This window comes from Colobus angolensis, unplaced genomic scaffold (assembly GCF_000951035.1).
Source record: "Colobus angolensis palliatus isolate OR3802 unplaced genomic scaffold, Cang.pa_1.0 Scaffold132, whole genome shotgun sequence".
NCBI lineage: Eukaryota > Metazoa > Chordata > Mammalia > Primates > Cercopithecidae > Colobus > Colobus angolensis.
This window is the reverse complement of record NW_012114400.1, coordinates 1,848,093-1,864,812: the sequence shown is the minus strand read 5'-3', so window position 1 is coordinate 1,864,812 and position 16,720 is coordinate 1,848,093. Positions and strand designations below refer to the sequence as shown.

The window sequence follows — 16,720 nt, the reverse complement described above, 5'->3', positions numbered from 1 at the left end:
TCTTGCTGAAGGCAGGTCAGGGTGATCTGATGTTACGTAGTACATGGTGGAGGATGAGAATGTTGATCAGATTTTGAGGATGATCAGATATTAAGGTGGGAAATTCTGGCTGAACTGATTCATCGGGATTCTTGCTAAAATTGGACACCTGGGGGACTTGCCCAAGGCCATAGAGGCCTGACTAAGGTTTGGTCAAGGGGAGATTCGGTAGCACAGATACAGCCCAAAAAAGGCACTGTCACAGATATGGCTGTAAAAAGGCAGTTTCTCTCCTTAAGTTGGAAACCACAAGCAGGAAATGGTCTACAAATGCTGAGGTTTCCTTTCAGATCCTCCTTTTAATCCACAAGCTCAGCTGACCATGTCTTACGCAACTAAGCAAGTTTTTGTGGCAGGAACAAAAGTTGATTTAGGCCCTAGGAGTACCCCAGTCTGGCTCTTGGATCTTCTGCTACCTGAGTTTGGATGACACAGTTATCTGTAACAAGGTCTTCAGGAAGACAAACTTATAAAGGTAAGCTGCTTGGTACATTGTAAATATTTAACAAACATGAAGGCCTAATCTAAGAGCTGCAATCAGATCTTCCTGGACATGTCCCAGACTCAACTGGAGTAAGTGGTGGGATCTAAAGAAGTGGTCTTCAAACTGGGGTACTCATAACTCTGGGAATATAAAGACTTCCCAAGGGTTCACAGGCATGAGTAGCTTTAACAGAATCAATGTTCAAATCCTCAGTTCCCACGTGTCCTCTCATAACACTGCTCTACAGAAGAGAAGTCTGCAGCAGCTTGTGGTTCCCTTTCCCACATCCTCTCTGCCAACCAAAGGCTCTGCAACCACTTTGTAAAAGAAAGTGAAGGCAAAGCCCCACTGGGACCTAAGCTTCCTGTGTGCTTGCTCCAGGGGTAAACACCTCTGGGCCACCAAGCAGAGGGACCAGGGAATGGAGATTTCGGGAGAGGTAGGGCAAGGTGAAGAAAGCCGCAGCAAGGCTCCATGCCTTTTCCCTCATTCTCTCTCCTACCCTCCCCAACATTGTGTCTCTTACATTCAGAAGTGAGGTTGCACAGACATGCATGCGATCACATTCATTTTCAGTAAAAATAAATCAATAAAGTCAACTTTTTCCTGACAGAAACAGCCAGTCTAATTTGATCGGATAATTTGCTCTATGAACAATTCCTGACCTGAAACAAATCTGAAACTCTGTGATTTTAAGGAAAAGGTGTTTAAAGCATGAAGACAATACTGCTAAATAAAAACCACAGGAGGCCATTGTTTTGGACTAAGTTTCTGCACCAGGCCTCAACAGACCAGACAAAAAAATCATAATGGGATCACTCATACTAAAGTTCCCCTCTACCAAACTCTAAGTATTTATTTGACCTTCTGAGAAATTGGGAGAAAGAGATAACAGCTGATTTTCCAAAAAAGCCAGTTTAAATCTTCAATCAGCACGAAAAACTTCTACTTAAATCCTTAAACATATAAACAGTTAAAAGTTTTAAAAAATGGTAAGTTAAAATATAATTAGATACTATCCTTTTGTACACAAGTGGATATAGAGGCAGTAAAACTAATAATTTGTAATTAACAAAAAACGTAGAAATTGTCAACTTACCCAAAGATAGTACCCAAAACCAAACAATATAATTAACATTTTTTAAAGACAAAAAAATGAGTGTCTTAGTTTCAAAGTAAAATCTGATTTCTGACTGCCCAGGAAAAACAAACACAATGACTGACATCAGGTAAGAGAACAGAAAAACAAGAGGGAGAGAGATTCTCTAAAACAAAAAGTTTTTCTGGATTCTTGGCCAGCTACTTTTCAAAGGTAGTTTTTCAAAATACTTAGGAGTAGTTTCAAGACAATTTTTCTTTTTTTCTTTTTTAAATAAAGCCTATGTAAGAACTGTTCAATCTTTTGTTTCATTACTTAATAAATCTGAAAAAAAAAACTCAAAAGAAGTAGCCTGATGTTAACTAATCAGTTATGTCTCTCTCTGTGTGTGTCTTTTTTTTTCTTTTTTTAAGAGGGGTTCTTGCCCTGTCACACAGGCTGGAGTGCAGTGACACGATCATAGGTCGCTGTAGCCTAGAACTCTTGGCTTCAAGTGATCCTCCCACCTCAACCTCCTGAGTAGCTGGGATTACAGATGGAAGCCACATTTTTTTTCTATTATTCTGCTTCTCTATTCTGCATTACAGAAAAATAGCTGTGGAATGACTAATATACTCTTTGCTCTCTTTGCTTCTGCTTTCTTCAGCCGTCCTCTGCCTACAAAGCTAACTCCTTCTGCTCAGCTCATCAGAACACTTATTATATTTTTATGGTATGAAGTGTTGCCCAATTCTAGAACCACAATACAGCCAACTGAGCTATTTAAACTGTTTGTTGTAATTTTGTCTGTTGACAACACAAAATAGATCCTTTATACAATATGTTCATGTTGACTTGAAAATGTGCAAAGAGATATTAAGTTTTATAAGTCTTTTAAAGCTTTTGAGAGGAAAAACTTTGAAGACTATTGGTCTAAGCAACTTAACTGAAAGGTCTACGCCAGCTTATACATATGATTTAATGACAAGCACAGGTCTTCTTAAGGAAAAGTGACTTTGAATGGAGTTAGATTCTTCCCAGCCCAATCCTCAGGAACTTGTGTCCATTTCAGGGGAAAAATAGGCTTACAAATAGGGCTGGTAAATAACATGGAGCCACATCACCCAGATATCTGTGGGAAACAGCTCAAGCCAGCACAGTTTTAAGACAGACAAATGAGGGGTGAAGTACTAGCTTCATTATAGTACCTATGTCAAGAGCCACAGGGCACCAGAAATACCACAAGGTAGCCAGAGAGACTACAGAAATTCAAATCGCTGTCTGACGAAACTTGGGAACCTTCTGCATTAGTTGGGAGAAGTTGCGGGGAGTGGGATGTATGTGGTTCTAGCTCCCTCTATTTCATCCAATCTGTAGGATCAGCATCTCATCGCTGCTCTTGAGAGCTCATTGGGCATGGCCTGGGGAAATGCAGCTAACACTTTAGATAAAATGTCTAGAAGTCATTAAATAGACAATCCCTTTCTTCTTTGTCTCTGCCTCTAGCCTCCCTCTCTTCCCAATCAAATATGAGGAAACTGAGGTCCAGCAAAGTTGAATTGTCAAAAGTTCTGAAGCAGTGCCTGGTCAAACTGAGAAAGGAACACAGACATTTCCATTTCTGTTTCTGCTCAGCTCTCCTAATTTCAAGTCCAGAATTCTAGCCACAAACCAGACACTATTGCAAGTAAACTCTCAGAAGGACATTACTTTGTATTTTTCTCAAGTTGTTTTTTATGTCATTTGGCTAAGAAACAGAACTGGATGTGGACAACAAGCTGGGTGTGAAGTTGTAACTCTTCCTGACTCACCAGGTACAACACTCCACTTGGGTGGCAGCTCACCCATCAATAGGACAAGCCCTACTAGGAGATGGTGGCAGGGATTTGTCTGGATGCTGCGTGATCAACGACAACACAATAAGTACTAGTTTTCTTCCTTCATTCCCAGTCTAGTATACCTCCTCTTGATAGTATCACCTGTTGTAGGACACTGGGGGATCCCTATGGGTAACAGAGGCCCCATTTGCAAAAGGAAGGAAAATTATTTATATTAAGAACTTCATCAAGAATTTTCAGTACTGCTTGGCAAAGTACAGATATTAACATGAATTTGATGTATTCATAGGAAAGACCAAGTATACAATCTCCAGCAGAAATTCTCATACAGACACTATACAAAATTTGAAGACGTACACTTCATGTGCTAAAAGATATTTGTAAACTTCTTTGTCAAGGACTCCTTTCCGTGGGTTGTACCACATTTCTGCAAAGTTCACACTTCTCATCTAAATCAATGTTACTTGGCTCCCTTGTACACCAGTTTCTTCTAGACCTATAGAGTTATATACATTCTGCATGATTTGACAAGATCTTGTGAATCATTCTATGTCTCAAATTTTTGTTTCTGATCCAATCCAGCTCATAGCACCCTTTACAACCTAACATACTTCCAAGCATAACTTAGAAAGGGGATGGCAACTACAAGGATGGGGAGCTTCACACACTTCCCCCAGATAAGGCAGATATTGCTCATCAATTGCCACATTTGTTTCATGGATTCAGTTGAGGTTCAGTCTCAATTCTTCTCATCCTAATACTCCAGGCAACACTGACAACTAATTAGAATTGACATCTAAATATCTCAGTTAAAATCTATTTGCTTGGGTAAGCATATGCACAGAAGAAAGAAAAAATCTATTTTCGACCCCAGGATTAGATTTAATCACTGAAAAGTAGTTCTTGAGGGTTTTTTGTATTTGGGCTTTTTTTTTTTTTTTTTTTTTTAAGACGAGGGCTCACCATATTGTCCTTGAACTCCTGGGCTCAAACAATCCTCCTGCCTCAGCATCCCAAATAGTTGGGATTACAGTCATGTGCCACTGCACTGGCCTCAGAGTTTGTTGAGGATCCCAAATGTTATTCCTGGTACTTAAATGTTACATTCCCAATGGCAACATTCTTTAGATGACTCCAAAGTTCCATCTCTCTTTGAATACACATTAGAATTCTAACCTCCTGAGTTTTGACATGTACCAAGAAATATCTTCAGGTGTAGAGATAAGGGATGGTTTATCTACTCCCTCTTTTCCTTTCATTCTTTGAAGTGAGTAGACCTGCTGTTTCCCAAACTTTCTACTAAGTTGGCCCTTAGGATTTTAGTTTGATTTGAGTTTAAGGTGGACATTATATCTGTTCATATTTTATCTGACTTATCCATCCTTTAGGACTCTGAAAAATAGTCACTGCATAGTTATTATTAAATATCAACAGACTTGAGAGCTTATATATGCCCCAGAGAAGGCAGATATTGAATGAATGAGCATAATTTCATGATGAATAAGCGTTATGGAAAAGTAACTCCAAATCTTATATTTTTTAAGCATTTCAGAACCTAAGGAAGAATCTTAAGAGTTTGTAACAGAATCAAATGTATCTGGTTCAGTATTTTACCAAAAGTGCTCTTTAGAACAGAAGACCATAAGTTCCCTATATAAAAGGGATCCTGGAATCAAGTTTGGAGACCCTGAATCTAATGTTCTACTCAAATATTCAGTTTACATTATCACTTTAAATGTCGTTTAAAAAAATAGTGCAGTAAATAGATAGGCCTATTCAGTTGTGCCTAAGCCAAACTTCTGGGGAGCACTGAAACTTTGTTTTCTGTTATCTGTTAACAGATGGAATGACTCTTCTAAAGAACATGCTGTAGGAAGTCTGAATACGTCCAACCTCTTGCCTCAACCAGAAACAAAACTTACACTGTGAAAGACAACGACCACCCTTTATAAAACATCCTCAGGTCTGAAAAGGCTACCAACTCCCTCCATAACCTCTGTTTAGTCCCCACAGGGTCAAGTTCTTCCTTTGTCTAATCGAACTCTCTCATGCAACAAGTCATTCCCTGCATGTTATCTTTCCCCTCTTACCCTCTCCCTTGTGGATATGGAGAAGTCAACAGTCTTCTCTTTAAGAAAACCATCCACAAAGGCTTAAAAAAAAAAAAAGCAAATATGAGAATATTCCTCCCTAGATTAATTAGTTTCTTATTGCCTTTAAGACAATCCAAATGCTGGAACTGCCCTTTCTATTTCATAGAATGGGTTGTTGCCTGATTCTAAAAAGTGAAAATAATAATAATAATAAGACAATTCAAATTCTAAGGAACAATAGTTGCAAGCAAGGCACCCTTTTCCCTGTTCACCTTCGTTTTTGTTTTGTTTTGTTTTAAGAGACAGGGTCTTGCTATGTCACCCAGGCTGATCTGGAACTTCTAGGCTCAAGCAGTTTTCCTGTCTCAGCCTCCTGAGTAGCTGAGATTACAGGTATGCACTACTGTGCCAGCTTCCCCTCCCTTTCTTTGGTGTCCAGCCTGCTTTCTTCTTACCCTCTCTCTGTCATACTCTATTTAGGAGTCCTCAAATATACTGTTTTTATTTTGCACATGTTTTCTAAAATGCCTTCCCCTATCCACCAGGTAAACTCATACCCATCTTTAAGTCTCATGTCAAACCCCACCTTCTCTGGAATCTTCCCTGATCACTGGCTCAGCTGCCCTTCTTCCAGGCTCCAATAGCATTTGGAATCTATCTTCCCTCAGCATATCACATATGTATCTAATACATATTAGATATATTTCAATATCTAACTTTGACTCCATAGGACAAAACCTTACCACAGTACCTGGTGTATGAGAAGCATGTAATCAACATTTGCTTAAGGAATTAAACAAGCAGACTTGAGACTTTGGGATCAACTTTTCCTTTTTTAGCAAAGGAACCATGAGGACTTTCCTTATTTATCCTATTTTCTACCTGGTAATATTTTACTAGGAACCTCTCTGATTTCTCCACATTCCTATGAGAAGGAACCCAAAACGTGACCCTGTGCGTATTTTATGGTATCTGGAGCCTCAAGGTTTTTTCCCTCTGACTGAATCTACAATGAATTTCATTTCAAAACTCACTATCAAATTTTGGTATTTCTTCCCACAAACATTTTATTTTAAAAATAAAAGCAGGAAATTGAAGTTAGAACTTTGGACAAAGGAAGCTTCTGTTGCCCAAGTCAGATCTGCAGCAGTTGCTGTCGCCACCCGGAGTGGCCAGGGTCCTCTACTAGGCCACAGCCCTTGCCAGCCTTGCGTGGCATGAGATTGGAGAAGACCTTCAAGCAGTGCCACTCCTTTAAACAAAGAGTAGATGTCCCACTTACCTGACAGCAGCGTCTTACCAAAATCCCAGTGGCAAAAGAATGACACAGAGGTGAGAAGCAGCTTCCTGGCCTGGAAAACCAAGTAATTTTGTACGTGATCAGGTCAACATGAGTAAACTCGTCAAGATAATTAGAACGCCCTTACAGCTGGATGGTAATCAAGCCCTCTTCCTAGTGGTGAGCTGAGACAGCTTGGTGAGTATTTCCATGCTGATTTCTGAAGTGTATGAAGGTGAGAAGGATGAAGACAGATTCCTATATGTGACAGTATATACCTCTAGAGAGACATTTGGAGTGAAGCTATCAGTATAAGACTAGAAACACACACACACAAAATGCATCTATTCTACAATGTTTAAATCCTTCCCAGAGTTGGGGGCGGGGGAAGGATAAAAAAGGGCATGTTACCAATTGAGACTGATCAGTTCATCTAATCACAGATCATCAAAACAGCAGTGTTGCCACCTAGGAGTTTAGAAAGTTGTGTTTGTATTTAAAGCAGAAAAACTGAGCTCTTAATGAGCACAATCAATTTGAGAAAACCATATTATTTATCCTAGGCTATCTTGTTTCCAAATTTTAAAAGTTCAAAAATAAAATAGTTTGCATTCTAAGTTGCCAGTGAAATAATTCTTCAAGTTCTTTTAATGCTCCTTTTTTTCCACCCCCAAATAGGCACTTGTAATTTGAGCAGTAACTTAAAGGCATTCAGAGAGACATCGAGTCTTCTCTTTAGGTTCATAGAACCTGCCACGTTTTATCAGAAGGGTTCTTACCTAACTAGAGAAATCTGCTTAAGAAGATCTCTAAGCATAAATTGTCCAGCAACCCACTCCAAAATACATATGCCATAAGCACAAAGCAGGGAAAATGGGGGCATATAAGAAAACAAGACTGTGAACTGCTGTTAAAGATTCCTAATTCTTAATAGAAATACACCAAAAAGCAACGCTCTTGCAGTGTTAGAAATTTCTTATTTGATTTGCTCTTTAGACAGTTACACAGAAGAACACCACTACTCTATATGAACTTTGAGTAATTTATAAATTTGGTCTAGTTTCTTTAAAAGCCCTAGAGAAAAAGAGGGGCATTTCTTGTTTTGTATTTTCTCTAATCTAAGAGCTCAAACTACTGCCTGCTTTGGTAAATGAAGAAGCAGTTGTATCCATTTCATTCTTTAGGACAGTATTAGAAACTACAGAAAATGAAAACTAAAATCATTAAAATGTAGATACATTCCTTTCTACCTCTTAGCACAAAGTTATAGATGACCCACATTTTGTGTTAAGTATGTGACTAAAATATATTATTAAAAAGCAGTTCAGTTATTACTTTTAGGTCAAACAACTATCAAAATTATCCATTCTGATAAAAGACTACAAATCGGGTTTAATGTACACTGCTTGGGTGATGGGTGCACCAAAATCTCACAAATCACCACTAAAAACTTACTCATGTAACCAAACATCACCTGTTCCCCCCAAAACCTATGGAAATAAAAAAGTAAAAAAATTTCCCCCACTCTGAGTGCAGGTCAGTTGTGAGGAAAACATAGCAAAAGGAAATATGCTCTTTACAAATATTAATGTCAAGAGTTAAACATCTTCCAAGCTCACACTAGAATAAGTGACCAGTGCTTCCCACTGCCTACATGGGGTTTACTATTCACTATTTTCTTGGGAGTATCACAGAAAGATCACAGTTATACCACTTTAGGTTGTACATGTAGCAGGTCATAATTTACTCTGTGTACTGAATGTGTACGCAATACCTGTATCTGTTAGTGAAAATTATTTTCCGTAATGGAACGGGGAAAAGCAATATAACTGTACATGAGCCCTCAAGTGATCATTAAAGGGATTCCCATCACCTACTCTCCCCACTGCAGCTGTCTGTCCACGTCTCACTTTCGATATGGACTATACTTTTACATTATGTATTTTGTTGTTTTGTTGTTGTTGTTGTTGTTTTGTGACGGCGTTTCACTCTTGTTGCCCAGACTGGAGTGCAATGGCACAATCTCAGCTCACCGCAACCTCTGCCTCCTGGGTTCAAGTAATTCTCCTGCCTCAGCCTCCCGAGTACCTGGGATTATATGCACGCACCACCATGCCTGGCTAATTTTGTATTTTTAGTAGAGACAGGGTTTCTCCGTGTTGGTCAGGCTGGTCTCAAACTCCCTACCTCAGGTGACCTGCCCGCATTGGCCTCCCAAAGTGCTGGGATTTCAGGTGTGAGCCACTGCGCCCAGCCGACATTATGTAGATTCTTAATCAGCCTGTCTGGTTTAGATTGTATATGTCATCACATCTGACATTCTTGTAACTACTATGTGATCAATAAGACTCCTATAAGAAATACTGCTTAAAAAAAAAAAAAAATACTACGTTGAGAAGTGACCTCTATCCCACATCAGTGGGCAGTCATTTACAGGATCTTTCAAACAAGTATTTTTTAATGAAATAGAGTCACTAAAGGCACAACCGTCAAGAAAATAATGTCAGAACTTTGGTGGATGTATAAAGTCACAGTATTAGTGATAATTTCAGACATCTTCCAGAAAAGTCTCCCAATAGTAGCATTGCTAAGAATTCTCAAAGACGTAAACCATTTTGACTGGGCTATTACTTTAGAACTCTTTTTATTAGAGAACTATGTTTCAGGCACTAGGAGGAACACATTCTTTTTAATGTTGAAGGACTTTGGGTTCTGTAAAAGAAAATGTTTTTAGCACCTTTACAGTTAGGTATATAACATATATCAGAACATAAAACATTAATAAGGATAGTCACATACTTTATAAAGACTAGTGAAAATGATTACTAAAAATAATGTAGGCTGGGCATGGTGGCTTATGCCTGTAATCCCAGCAGTTTGAGAGGCCAAGGCAGGCGGATTGCTTGAGCTCATGAGTTGGAAACCAGTCTGGGCAACATGGTGAAACCCCATCTCTAAAAAAAATACAAAAATTAGCTGGGCGTGGTGGTGTGCACCTGTGATCCCAGCTACTCAGGAGGCTGAGGTGGAAGATGGTTTGAGCCTGGGTGGTAGAGGATGCAGTGAGCCAAGATTATGCCACTGCACCCCAGCCTGGGTAACAGAGCCAGGCCCTGTCTCTAAATAAATAAATAAATAAATAAAGCAAACCTACTTTTTTTTTTTGAGACAGAGTCTCGTTCTGTTGCCCAGGCTGAAGTGCAGTTGTGTGATCTTGGCTCACTCCAACCTCCACCTCCCAGGTTCAAGTGATTCTCCTGCCTTAGCCTCCCGAGTAGCTGGGACTACAGGCATGCATCACCATGCCCAGCTAATTTTTTTGTATTTTTAGTGGAGATGGGATTTCACTATGTTGGTCAGGCTGGTCTCAAACTACTGACCTCAAATGATCCACCCTCCTCAGTCTCCCAAAGTGCTGGTATTATAGGTGTGAGCCACCGTACCCAGCCAAACCTGCTATTTTGGATTATTATGGAAAATGAATAAGAAAATTTCTCCAGCCATATATATAGAACAGTAAAATTCAGAATCACAAACATAACCATGCATCCAAACATAATGTTGGTGAATTTCTCAAAACAATTAACTATATACATATTTTTTTGTTCCCAGTAACCAAGAGAATCCCAGAATGGGACATTAATAGATTCTTTCAATTATCAGCACTCAATGGAATAAGTCCATCCTGAGAAAATATGCCAAGAACATAGCAGTTCTGATGACAATGCACCACAGGCAACAATTTAAGTTGAGAAGAGAGATGCATGGCAACAGCCAGGACTATTGGGTTACAAGTGATGAAAAGCCAAGTGACTTCACTTAAAAAAAAAAAAAAAGAAAGAAAGAAAAAGAAAAAGGAAGTTAATTGACTTATGTAAGTATAAGTGAGCATTGACTTCATGACTGGATCCAGGACCAATGTCACTGTACCTTGGCCTTGGCCTCTCTTCATCTTACAACCCCTTTCCTCTTCATTGCTTTACTCAAAGGCAGCTTCTCTCCATATGATGGCCCCAGCAACACCAGGCATATATCTCCCAGATTTCTGTCCAGTCAATGTGCAAGGATTCATTCTAATTGCATCAATTTTGGTCACATATCCATTAACGAACATTCACTGTGGCCAAAGGGTTGTGGTCCCAAAAAGAGCAGTGAATGCTAGACAGCCAGAAACAATAAATTTCCACCATGGTAACTGCATAACAGATTTTATATTGCTTTTGAGCTGTGTAAATACCTCAGATCCTAGTTCCTAAAAATTAGACATCCTGAATTCATGGAGCCATCTGTCATATCATCATGGTTATCTCAAATTCAAGTGTTCTCTTTGTGACAATTAAAGCATGCTAGCTTTATTTGTGCGAAGGTTCTTATTCAACAGCATGCTGCATGAAGTTTTGTTTTCTTTATATTTTAGCCTAAGTCTCAAAGCTGAAAATAAGAGACAATTATCCCCATATTCTAAAGAGAAGTGTCTGACACATCCACGCTACTTAGCATAAAAAGCCAGATCAGTCTAGTATTTATAAAACTCTTACCTACAGATTCTATATGCCAAAGTCAAAGAGAACAGGAATTCAAGAGTAAAGAATGTGTTGGCCTTTTTTCTCCCCTCCTCATAGAGGGGAGAAGGGGGATACGGGTAGGCTTTGTGGCCCCACCCAAATCTCATCTTGAATTATAATTCCCATAATCCCCACGTGTCAAGCGAGAGACCAGGTGGAGGCAACTGAATCATGGGGGCGGTTTCCCCCATGCTGTTCTCGTGACAGTGAGTCCTCACAAGATCTGATGGTTTTGTAAGGGGCTCTTCCTGATTCACTCAGCACTTCTCCTTCCTGCCACCTTGTGAAAAAGGTGACTTGCTTCTTCTTCGCCTTCTGCCATGATTGAAAGTTTCCTGAGGCTTCCTGAGCCATGCTGAACTGTGAGTCAATGAAACCTCTTTCCTTTACAAATTACCCAGTCTCAGGCAGTTCTTTATGGCCGTTTGAAAACGGACTAATACAGTGTGTTATCTCCCAACCTCCCTCATAAAGATGGGAGGCACCTGCAGAAGGTGAAACAGACACCTAACTTCCCAGCAGAAGTATAATTTTTCAGAGGGTGAGATGAGAAAAATAAAGCAGAGTAAGGAAATGATGGTTGTGGGCATAGCCACTTGAGACAGGGTACTTAGGGAAGGCCTTGCTGATAAGGCAACATTTGAGCAGAGGCTTAAAAGTGAGGGAGCAAGCCACGCGGCTAGCTGGAGGGAAAAGCTTTAAGCAGAAAGAAGAGTAAATCCAAAGGTTCTTGGAACATGGTTATTATATTCTGGGATTGAAAGAAAGACGCTGGAACTGGAAAGAAATAAGCAGCAAGGAAAGTGGCAGGAATTAAGAAGATAGATTAAAATGGAGTTGCCATTTACTACTATGTGGTAAAGAGTAAATTAAAAGTCAGAGAAAGATCACACTCCCCATGCCCACTGTGGGTGCCTGAGCCTTGGGAGGTGGGGGAGGCCAGGGAAAACTTTGAATTACATGTGAGATTAAAGTCTTGATTTAGACCTAACTGTATTTGTTTTTCTTTTACTATCTGAAAATGAAAAAAAATTTGGGATCTTAAGGGTTATCTATAAGGCAGGAATGAGAGTTATCAGTGAATGTTTGAAGATCAGAAAAAAATAAACCTGCTCCCCATTTGTACCCCACAGATTCTACCCTATTCAATAAACTGGTTACTTTCTAATAAATCAAAAACTTCACAACACATCTATAAACTTCACAGTATTCAGCACAATGTTTCACACAAAACAGACACTCAGTAAATATTTGCTGTAGCCCATTAAGTAGTCTAATGTGCCATTTGGGAGAGCAAAAATGATGTGGTATTAGATTAGTGGTCAGATAAGAGAGAGGTGGGGTAGGGCTTAACCTTCTAAATTGCAAAGTTTAAAATCTGAGATTGTAGACTTTGCATATGGTCTTGACTTTTAATTAGAGTCACCTACAAACAACTTACTGCAAACTTGATAGAATGAGTAACCAATCTTTAGCATTGAAACTATGTTTGCAATTTGCTAGCTTCAAATGCACAGTGTGGACTCAAGGAAATACAAACGGCTAGTGTATTATAAAATGAAATAAATTGAACACAAAGGATAGGATACAAAAAGGATACTTCTAAAAAGTGACAGAGATCACTAAATTGGCTATTTCCATTTCCATTTTTGACTTAAACCAAAGTTTGTTTCCTTTTCACATAGAGGAAGTCTAGAGTGTGGGAGACCAGAGCATGTATGGCAGCTCAAAGGTCACTGGGAGCTAGATTTGTTCTATGGCACTTCTCGGATCATCCTTGGTGTGTCACCTCATGGTCTAAAATGGTAACTTGAATTCGAGACACTTTTCCTAAGTCTATCAGCTCATTTGGAAGTAACACAGGAAGCACTGTACCCTTTTCTTTGTAAAACAAATATTCTAAAAAGCTTTCAATTCATTCTGATTGGCCTAACCTTTCAATAACTTGAATTTCATTCTTTATACCACTTTAAGTATGGCAAAGAAATGACCATGGTTCTTCGGGATCTCTGAAGATTTTCTTAACCTATATGTAACTGGCTTTTCTAAGGCATGTCTACATTACTGTTCCATTGGGTGAGGGGGCATCATGCTTTAAACTTAGGGAGACCAATAAGAAATTATCTAGAAATTTCTATATACAGTAGTGACAATATGGTCAATTAATGAAGCTAATTTCCCAGTAGACAATCTGGTACTTTAAAAAACATATATAAAATATTTTTCTCTTTCATTTATACTTAACACGCAAATTGGACATCCATAAATTCATTCCAGATAGAGTAAAACTAATAAAATTCATTCCAGATAGAGTAAAACTAATAAAATTCATTCCAGATAGAGTAAAACTAATAAAAGTTTTATGACTCAGTAAATCCTGAATCATTTAAGACACTATAAGTTCTTGAAGAAAGCATTTTAAAATTTGACAGGATCCCCTTAAAAGCAAAGAAAATATTAGTTCTTTGCAGAAAAGGAAATTTCCTGTTCAATTGAAATAAAGAAAATCACTTCTAGGCTGGGCACGGTGGTGCATGCCTGTAATCCCAGCACTTTGGGAGGCTGAAGCGGGCAGATCACGAGGTCGGGAGATCGAGACCATCCTGGTCAACATGGGGAAACCCCGTCTCTACTAAAAACACAAAAATTAGCGGGGCGTGGTGGCAGGTGCCTGTAGTCCCAGCTACTAGGGAGACTGAGGCAGGGGGATTGCTAGAACCCGGGAGGCAGAGGTTGCAGTGAGCTGAGGTCACACCACTGCACTCTAGCATGGTGACAAAGCAAGACTCTGTCTCCATAAAAAAAAAACCAAAAATTAGAAAGAAAATCACTTCTAAAAGTTCAATGTGTCTATTTTTTTAGAAGATAAAAATTACATGCAAAAACACTGGGATAAAAACTATGGTTAGATGCAAAATGAACCATGGTCTTTATCCCCATAGAGCACAAAACAAAATACATTTCCCTTTTCATTCCCACAATAGTTTCCTATTAACAGAGAGAGCTACAAGAGGCACAGACGATTAAGACATGAATTCAGTCAACACTTCTGAGATCTGAGGCACAGCCCACTTAGAAGTCTGGACTGCTGCCATGTACTCAAAGATTGTAATCTTGGCTCACTGTAACCTCTGCTTCCTGGGTTCAAGTGATTCTCCTGCCTCAGCCCCTCAAGTAGCTGGGACTACAAGCATGTGCCACCACGCCCAGCTAATTTTTGTATTTTTAGTAGAGACGAGGTTTTACCGTGTTAGCCAGGATAGTCTCGATCTCCTGACCTTGTGATCCACTCACCTTGGCCTCCCAAAGTGCTAGGATTACAGGCGTGAGCCACGGCGCCTGGCCTCACTTAATTCTTAAATTTGTAAGTAAAAAAGTACCCTGCATTGGATTAAGTATCAAATAACTGTTACTAATGATGTGTCAGGGTTCAAAGATTTGGAAGAAAAGCTATATATGCTGGAGTAATTGGAAGAAGCCTTAAAATAAATAAGTAAACAAATATTTAATCATAACACTATATGCCAAGTATATATAGGTTGGTGCAAAAGTAATTGCAGTTTTGGCCATTAGAAGTAAACATTTGCACCAACTTTAATTCTGTGAGATAAGTTTTATTGCTCCCATTTTAAAGTATAGAAAACAATCACCAAGAAGACAAGAGATCTGACTTAGGTAGTTGAGTAACAGAGCCAAGATTTGAGAATAGGCTTCAAGCCTAGCATTCTTTCCATTACACTAGCCCACTTCTTGGAAGTGAAAAGGTACTAACTGGGTCTAAAAGGACAGGAGCAAGGTATTGAGAACAGAGAAGTGCTATTGTGGGACAAGGGTGACTAAGGCATAGTGACCCAAATAAGGCCTGTTGGTACAATATCTTGCCGCAACAGTTTTCCTTTCACATTTTTCTTTTTAGTAAGATATTGGAGATGGTTGGGAAAGAAAACATTTCACTCAATAATTCTTCCCCCAGTGGTATCGATTTTGGAGTAGTACAGTAGGAGGAATTATTTTCAAGGCGCAGGAACTTCTAGCTAACGGTTTTGTGACTTTCTTTCATAGTCAGAAAGCTTAATTCAGGCCGGGTGCCCTGGCTCATGTCTATAATCCAGGCACTTTGAGAGGCCAAGGTGTGTAGATTGCTTGAGCTCAGGAGTTCAAGGGCAACATGGCAGAACCCTGTCTCTACAAAAAATACAAAAATTAGCAGGGGATGGTGGCACGTGCCTATAGTCCCAGCTACAGGGAAGTCGAGGCTGCAGTGAACTGTGATTGTGCCACTGCACTCTAGCCTAGGTGACTGGAATGAGACCCTATCTCAAAAAAAAGAAAAAAAAGAAAGAAAAAAGAAATAGAAAAAAAAGAAAAAAGAAAGTCCAGTTCACTCGACTCTTATAAAACATGATTTTCTCCTTGTACTTTACTCTGCTCCTCTTTAGACAATAAGAATACAAGAAAGGAGAACTCGTGTTTACAACCCAACCGCTCTGTGCTTTCTGGTTTTTTTTCATTGAAGTAGTCTCTTGACTTCATGTTGAGTGATCACTTTACACAGGCAACAGTTGGCTAGCTAGTCCAATTAAATTATTATTCTTTTTGTTTTTGTTTCCTGTAGCACTACGTCCTGAATAGTCCAACTGAATTATATTGGGTAACTTTCATTCACCGGGTATCCAGTTTTGAATGTGATCACAACAAAAAATCTCTTTCTCAACTGAACTGTATAGATTGTGCCATATGTTACCACACTTTTGTTTATACATTTAATTTAGTGACTACATTAAAAACTCAGCTTAGTATAAAGGCTGCTTATTCCATGCCTTGCTCATTCTCAGCAATCAAGTTGATTAAAAAATAAGTTTTTTTGATTAAAGCCCAGGCTACACATCAGAGTTCATGGCTGAATATGACATGTCCAAAGGTAGAGCAGGCTTGAAGGTTATACAATGTTAGAGGATACATGTTTGAATGACATAAGAAGTTTTAATTCCTAAGAAACTGCTGAAAGAAAGAGAAACTATTAGGGAACCCTGGTTGTTGGATGAGGAGGCTAGAATTGTTCTCAAAAATTTTAACAGAAATTACTTTAGAAAACTGGCAAAAAGTCATTAGTAAAATAGTTTGCTGGGATAATGTAATAGCTGCCAGGAATAATTCAAGACTAAAGTATTCTGAGGCACATATTTGGAGAATTATAACTCTTGGATTTTTTATTTTTTAGAAAGGGGGTCTCACTATGTTGCCCAGGCTGGTCTTGAATTCCTGGGCACAAGAGATCCTCCTGCCTCAGCCTCCCTAGTAGCTGGGGTTGCAGGCAGGTGCCATCTTGCCCAAATCCTTGGAT

General features: G+C 39.2%; 1 long non-coding RNA gene across 1 annotated transcript; it reads left to right on the top strand.

Annotated features, from left to right (window-relative positions):
* Nucleotides 1–4,627: 4,627 nt before the first annotated feature.
* On the top strand, nucleotides 4,628–16,179 carry LOC105506141. Its single transcript, XR_001000876.1, has 4 exons — nucleotides 4,628–4,706; nucleotides 5,281–5,402; nucleotides 6,729–7,009; nucleotides 15,992–16,179. It is a non-coding gene; the product is annotated as an uncharacterized LOC105506141 (long non-coding RNA).
* Nucleotides 16,180–16,720: the final 541 nt, after the last annotated feature.